We start from the raw sequence: 8,053 nt of genomic DNA on the forward strand, positions 1-8,053 counted from the left end.
GTCGGATGACTCGCCTCGAATGGGATGTTGTTGTCGCATGTTCCTCAACATGGACTTCCATTCCGGATTTGTGGCCGCTATAACGTCCAATCCCTAGCGTCCGTCCATTTTTTTTAGGGACAACCTTAAAAATAAAAAATAAATATTGTTAGTAAAAGTTAAAGTTAAATTAAATGAATAATAAAAAATTAAAAATTTTGAAATTTTACTTCCTCGTAAATCTTATCCAATTCAAGTGTGGATAAGGTGACGGGTAATCCGTCGGTAGACTGCTGGATCAGCTGGATCTGGCGGTCTTCAACCTGAGCAACCACGTCGTTGTAGATTTGCTCGGACTTGCCATCTACAAATACGTCCGCCTTGTTCTTGTGGGTCCTCTCGTAAAGTTCCATAAGAGACGGGAGATGTCCCGTCTCTTTGGCCTAAAAAACATTTAAGAAAGTTAGAATAAAAATATATATATTAAAAAAATTATTTAATAAAATATTTAATTACCATTTCCAAACGGACACCGGCGTGGCGTTTTTGGACCGTAGTGTGAAGCATCGTCCCATTTCCGTGCTCATCCACCGTGTTACGGGAGTTATAGCAAGACTGGGCGATTCTAGTGGAATCAGGAAGACACCAATAACGGATGAGGCCATCCCACACATCCGTGGTGAGCTCAGCGGGTTTGTCACGCTCATACCCCTTCACGATCCAGTCACCCTTCTAGTTGGAGACCGTGTCCAACAAGCGAACTTTCGCCTTCGCGTTAAACTTCTTCCTCGAAAGAGTGAGCGCTCGGGGGTATATATAAGATTACATATCGTCGCAAATTCCTCGTAAGGTTACGACGAAATAGCGAGCAGTTACAAAGGCCCATATTTTATTGTTTTTATATACGAGGTATTAACGACGATTTTGCTTACGTGGAATTGACGAGCCGCGCTTTCTTATAAATATACCCACAACTCTCATTCTCAAACCACACACAAACTCCCAAATCACACCCTATCTCAAATCACACTCCTCAGCAAAATCCTATTCAAATTATAAATATTTGAAAAAAAAAAGAAAAGAAAAAGATATTAGAATTCATGTGAGCGAGACTTACGTATTATAATTGCTGGAAGTCTTGCCTCATGTGAATCTGGTATCTTTCTCCTTTTTCATTTTTTCTTGTTTTTACACTACGAGGTATTTACGAAGATTTCGTCCTACGTGGTGTTTACGACGATTCGTCCTACGTGGTGTTTACGACGATTTCGCATACGTGGTGTTTACGACGATTTCATCCTACGTGGTGTTTACGACGATTTCTCTTACGTGGTGTTTACGACGATTCCGTCCTACGTGGATTTAACGGGGGTCGCGTTTAGGTTTACGAGTATTTTACGACGATTTTTTCTTACGTGGAATTAACGAGTGTTATGTTTAAATCCCTAAAATCCGAAACCCCAAACCCCATATTCCTTATTTTCTACTTCATATATTCCAAACCCCATCTTTATTTCCATTCCAAACCACAATTCCCACATTTGCTTATTCATAAAACAAACTCCCAGCATTCCCTTATTCATAAAACAAACCTCACATTATCTTATTCATAAAACAAACTCCCTCATCTTATTCATAAAACAAATACATCAATCGGATACATCGACATTCTCGTCATCACTAGAAACATCATCATTTTCATTAAACTCGTCTTCAACAGCTTCGTCTGTGGCATCATCGGTAAGATCTTCGTACTCGTGATTATGCGGATCAATGAGAAGGATGTCATCAATTTCTTGTTCAGGTTCCTCGACTTCATTTATCTGTTCTTCTTGCAATGGTGGTTCTTCTCCACTGATGATTCGTCCTCGAGGTGTAACTTTGATCACTGCTAACCAATTTATACCTGAATCTCTCATCCGAGGGTATGGAAGGAAGCTAACTTGGTCTGCTTGTGAAGCTAAGATGAAAGGCTCGAATTTGTTGTACCTTCTTCCACCGTTGACATCAACTACACCGAATTTGTTAGACCGAACACCTCTGTTGACGACGGGGTCGAACCATTCACATTTGAAGAGGACGCATTTCAGCTTCAGTATCCCTGGAAATTCGACTTCAATAATCTCCGTCAAGATCCCGTAGAAATCTGTTTCCCCTTTCACACATATTCCATAGTTACTGGTCGCCCGCTGTCTACCATAGTCATATGTATGAAAAGTATAGTCTCGTGTGAAATACATCTGTGATGTGGTGACCTTTACAAGTGGAGATTGAATTACTTCGTGTAACCACTTAGGATAATCTGCATCGTCGTCGTCATAATCAACCTGCAAAAATAAAGAGAATGTTAATGAAATACAGATAATGTATGAAATTTTTTTTAGTTAATACCTGATTCCGCAACCACTTAATGAAGTGTTGATCTTTCCTTTTGTCTACGTCACTTGTGGATATACCAGGAAATGTTTCTTCGACTTGAGAAACAAATAGGCTGTAAAATCACATTTTATAGGAATGAATCTCTCGCAATTATACAATTAATTATACTTATATGTGTTTCGAAGTGTCAATATATGTTACCTTTCAAAATAACGCATCAATGGATCTTCGCAATTGAGTAGAATATAGGTGTGTGCACTATGAGCGTCTTGTTCACTCGACCACCAAACCTCTTTAGACTTTCCACCGAGTCGCCCAATCTGGCTAAAGATGTCTGGAACACCAGCAACTGCATATGTTGGCGCAACACCACCATCATCATATCTTCTTGGAGCTCTTCTCCGTGTACGTACTTTTGACGCAAAGTAGTACGATGTGAAGTGAGAAACTTCTTCCGTCAAACTTCCAGCAATTATAGAACCTTCAACTTTGGCGAGGTTCTTTGCTTTTCCCTTCAAATATTTCATGGCTCGCTCATACTGATACATCCATCCGTAATGTACAGGTGCACGAAGCAATGCCTCATATGGGAGGTGGACAGCTAGATGCTCCATGACGTCAAAAAATCCGGGAGGAAATATCTTCTCCAAGTTGCACAATAAGATGGGAATGTTCTCCTGAAGCTGTTCCACGACTTCTTCTTTAAGAGTGTGTGCGCTCAGATCCCTGAAAAATGTTCCAATGCCTTTTATATTCGAAAAAAAATTAAACACATTGTTAGTCATATATTATTTTGTAAATTATTGTGATATAATACACTACGTACCTGCAAGTGCTTCATGTACGTTTGTTGGAAGTAGCTCCGCAAATGCAAAGGGCAGTAGTCGTTGCATAAATACATGACAATCATGACTCTTCATCCCGGAGAACTTTTGACCCTTTTCAACACATCTAGAGAGATTCGAAACATACCCATCGGGGAACTTCACTTCTGATGCCACCCAGTTGAACAACACCGACTTTTTTTCTGAAGATAATCTGAATATCGGAACGGGAACTTGTCCATTGCTTTTAATATGTAACTCGCTTCTTGAGCAAATATCCGGCAAGTCCAACCTCGATTTTATGTTGTCTTTTGTCTTCCCTGGGACATTCAATATTGTATTCATGATGTTCTCAAAGAAATTCTTCTCTATATGCATCACATCGAGGTTGTGGCGCAGAAGAAGATCCTTCCAATATGGCAACTCCCAAAATATACTCTTCTTGTGCCAGTTGTGATGAACACCGTAAGAATCTGGCATATTACGAGGGACATGCCAATTACCACCCCAACGAACTGTTTCGTTAGCTCCGTAGTAGTCGATTTGCGCTTCAATTTGTTCTCCAGTTAGATATGGAGGAGGAGTGTCTCTCACAACCCTTTTGTGCCTAAACAAATTCTTGTTTCTTCGGTAAGGATGGCCAATGTGAAGAAATCGACGGTGACAATCAAACCAACTTGTCTTCCTACCATTCTTCAGTTGAAACGCATCTGTCGTTCCATTACAATATGGACAAGCTAATCTCCCATGTGTAGTCCATCCAGACAACATCCCATAGGCAGGGAAATCACTTATGGTCCACAAAAGCATCGCTCGCATCGTAAAATTCGTCTTCGTTGAACAGTCATACGTCCTCACCCCTGTTGACCACAAATCCTTCAACTTTTTTATCAGTGGTTGTAGGAAAACATCCAGGGACCTTTTTGGATGGTTCGGACCAGGTATTAATATGGTCAAGAATAGTAACTCCCGTTGCATGCACATCTCCGGTGGCAGGTTGTATGGAGTAAGAAAGACTGGCCACAATGAATATTGTCTCCCTGACATTCCGAACGGACTAAATCCATCTGTGCATAATCCGAGATACACATTCCGGATATTGCTAGCGAAATCTGGATGTACTTTGTTGAAATGTTTCCAGGCTCTTGCATCTGATGGATGAGCCATCTCACCATCCGTCTGAGTATGCTCGGCATGCCATCTCATCTTTCCAGCAGTCTGCTCTGATTGATACAATCTTTTCAATCTGTCTGTAATTGGTAGGTACCACATCCTTTGGTACGGTACCCTATTACGTCCTCGTCCTTGCGGCTTGAATCGTGGCTTCTTGCAGAATCGAGATTCTTCTAGCTTCTCATCATCTCCCCAATAGATCATGCAGTTGTCGATGCAAACATCTATCATCTCCGAAGGCAACCCAAGACTATAAACCAGTTTCTGAATCTCATAATAAGAATCAGCAGACACATTGTCTTCTGGCAAATACTCTTTAAACAAGTCTGCCCATTCGTTCATGCAACTTTCAGGTAGATTGTGATCAGTTTTAATATTCATCATTCTAGCAGCTAACGACAATTTAGAGAGACCTTCTCTACAACCACTGTAAAGTGGTTGATTCGCCGCGTTTAACATTTCGTAAAACTTTTTTGCATCTATATTAGGTTCTTCATCTTCATCATGAGCTACGAATGCATCAGCTACCATATCATGAACCCTATCATAATCTACCATCTCCTCCTGATGGTAACTATGTTCATTATGCAAATGATGATCAACCGGTTCTTTTTCCTGAAAATTGCTATTACTACTACTAGCTTCATTCTGATCATAATTAAAACCTTCTCCATGTTGAAACCAGATATAGTAATTTGGCGTGAAACCTCTATTTATTAAATGCTTCCAAACATTTTCACGGTTTGCCAGTTTCGAATTGTTGCATTTCCGACAAGGACAGAACATCTTACCACTTTCTTGGGCGAGCGGTGTTGAATCTGCTAGATGCATAAATGTCTCCAGCCCCGCGAGGTATTCTTTCGTCACTCTCCCGTTAGCATCTCTATGCATATACATCCACTTCCGCAACTCGTAGATAGTCCCGGAGCCATTTTTTTTCTTTCACGTTTTTTGTTGTTGGTGTGTTTAAAATGATGTTCAAACATCCATATTTATAGGAAATTTCGAATCTGGTAGTTGTAATTTTCCTATGAATTTATGACGAAAATTAATTAGGTGGGAAATAAAAACGTGTAACACCTAAAAAGTTGGTGGATTCAAAATTTCCTCGCTAAATACACGTAAATTATTTTCTCGTAAATAACACGCGAAGTTTACGTCGTATTTACGAGAAAATAGTATTTCCACGTAAAAGACGCGTCAATTTACATCGATTTTAAGACGAAACGCTTTTGTCGTTACTTTACGAGGAAATAACGATGACACTATTTTTCCACGTAAGTTCCTCGTAAAATCGAAGTAAATTTACGAGGATTGTTTTTCCTTGTTAAATTTCCTCGTTAGGCTTGTGTTTTCTTGTAGTGTCTATCTTTTAAGTTTTCATATGTTTTTGATCGTTCTAATTTAAATTCTACTTTTGTGATCTTGCGAAGGTGTATGATAATCAATAAGTAACTCATAGACGGGAACATCATTACTGGTAATTTTATGAGGATTCTTCTTCTCCAGTTTATTTTAGTTCTCTTCCTCTCCATGTTGTATCTCTATCTATATTTTTGCATCAGTAGTGATTCAACTAACAAAAAGAGACGACTCTGTTTATCCATGAACTGATCATCCCTTTCGAAAAAGGTAATTTTTTTTTTATAAAGTTAAATCACTTATCAAGAATATAATATAAGATGTGTATGCTAATCAAGTGCAATTTATTTATTGTGTGTGATCCCCTTCGGTACGTCTGAGATCCAAAGGTAATCTCAAAGCTTTTTAAAAACTTTGAAACTCATTGACGTTGTCCTATCAATTATATAATTTGTTATCTTTTGGGGATTGTTTACATCTTTAAATATTTTTATTAGAATTACCTCTTTTCTGACTCAAGGCTTAGAGAAGGAAACCGTAAATCATCTATGATGTTACAATGAAACCAATGATAATAAATCTCAGGTAATTCAAATCTCTCTTTTATATTTCATGGCTGATTTTTTTTATGTGGTTTATGCGTGAAATATTTGTTTTTTTGATAAACACTTCTATGTAAATTGTGTCAATTATGTTAGTGATTTTGCATCTGAGTATTGCGACTGATGTCCCAAGAGTGAAAGCGTATCATCTCAAACTGAGATTGTTGGGAAAGGTAATTGGTTAGATGTAATTGGATAACTGACATCTAAAGGATACATTTTATTAGATAGTACTAAGCAGTCTTTTTAAACCTTTTGAACTCTAACTTTTTGAACTAACAGAATAATCATGCTTAACCTATAAGCAGTTCAAAGAGTTATGTATCTAAAGGATACGCTTTATCAGATATAAATGATTCGTTTTATTAGATAGTACCAAGCAGTCTTTTTAAACCTTTTGAACTCTACTACCAAGCAGTCATTTTAAACTCAAACAATGCCATGTTCTGAGTTGTACACATTGTATTGACCTTTTTTTTCCTTGCGGTGTGTATTCAGATAGCAGTAGTGAAGTGCAGATATGAAGTAATATCAACCAAAATTAAGAAAAGTCTTTTAAAAGCAGAGATAATCACATGGGCCTCTCTTGAACATGGCAAACAACCAGCAGTTTTGTCAGATTCGAATTTCTTAAACATGTTTTCTACTTTCTTTTTTCTTTTTGTTTAGTTTTACCTGATGAGAAGTTTGAATCATAGACTCTTGACATTTTAAAATTTATTATTTGTTTGCGTAATTGTGCATAGGTTTCAATGAGACCAGCTTATCGTTCTTCCAAGAAAGTAAAGGACTATGACAAGCTTGAAGATGAAGTGAAGAAGAATAGAAGGATGATAAGCTTGAAGGAGACGCTGCTTTGAACAAGTTCTTCCGTGACATATATTTGAATTCTGATGAGGATATGAGGAGTGCTAGAGCAAATCATTTGTGAGTATCTATCTATCTATATTCCTATTTAGTCTTTCTTCTCTCATGGAGATTACAATGTTTTTGGCATTTTGATTGACTCTTTTGTAGTTTTACACGATCAACAGGTGGAATCTAATGGGACAGTGCTTTCAATAGACTGGAAAGATGGTGGTGCTAAGAAAATCGAGTGCACTCTTCATGATGATCTGGCGCTCAAGACATGGGAAATATGATCTTATATGATGTTTGGGTTTTACCTTAATCTAGACAGAACTCGAATCCTTGGTCTTAAGGTCTGGTTTCTCTACTTTATGGACTTAAGGTACTTTGTATTTTCCATAACTCATATTGTTTATACGAAACACTGAAATTTTTAATCTAAACGTTCTAATGTATCCTTTGTTCATATGAACATAGTATAAATATCAATATGTAACATCGAATCTTTCATATTAACCACATACATGTAACTTAAGTATTATATAGTTGTAAATATGTAATTATTAATTTAATATTAATGTTAATGCTCGCACATGCGTGCGGGTGGTCCACCTAGTTTCTATTATAAAGTAATACTATAAATTACCTTCTCTCCAATTAATTTTCCAAAATTATAACACACAGATGACAACATTTGCATTTGTAGAATTCCATAAGTCTTGGTAAACATGAGCAAGTACTCCATAAGCAACACACTGAATGACAATGTTACTGTAATGAATGAAAAAAATTCATAACTTAAAAACTTAAAACTAATTAAATGCGTAACTTTTAAGTTCAGATGTGAAATACTTACTCTATGTTTACTACAAAGAAACAGATCTT

At 37.4% G+C, this 8,053-nt stretch overlaps 1 pseudogene; it reads left to right on the plus strand.

Moving 5' to 3' along the window:
- Positions 1 to 6,408: 6,408 nt before the first annotated feature.
- Positions 6,409 to 7,461, plus strand: LOC106330350 (annotated as a pseudogene).
- The last annotated feature ends 592 nt before the right edge of the window (positions 7,462 to 8,053 follow it).

The sequence above is a fragment of the Brassica oleracea genome, chromosome C3 (assembly GCF_000695525.1).
Source record: "Brassica oleracea var. oleracea cultivar TO1000 chromosome C3, BOL, whole genome shotgun sequence".
In the NCBI taxonomy this organism is placed as follows: domain Eukaryota; kingdom Viridiplantae; phylum Streptophyta; class Magnoliopsida; order Brassicales; family Brassicaceae; genus Brassica; species Brassica oleracea.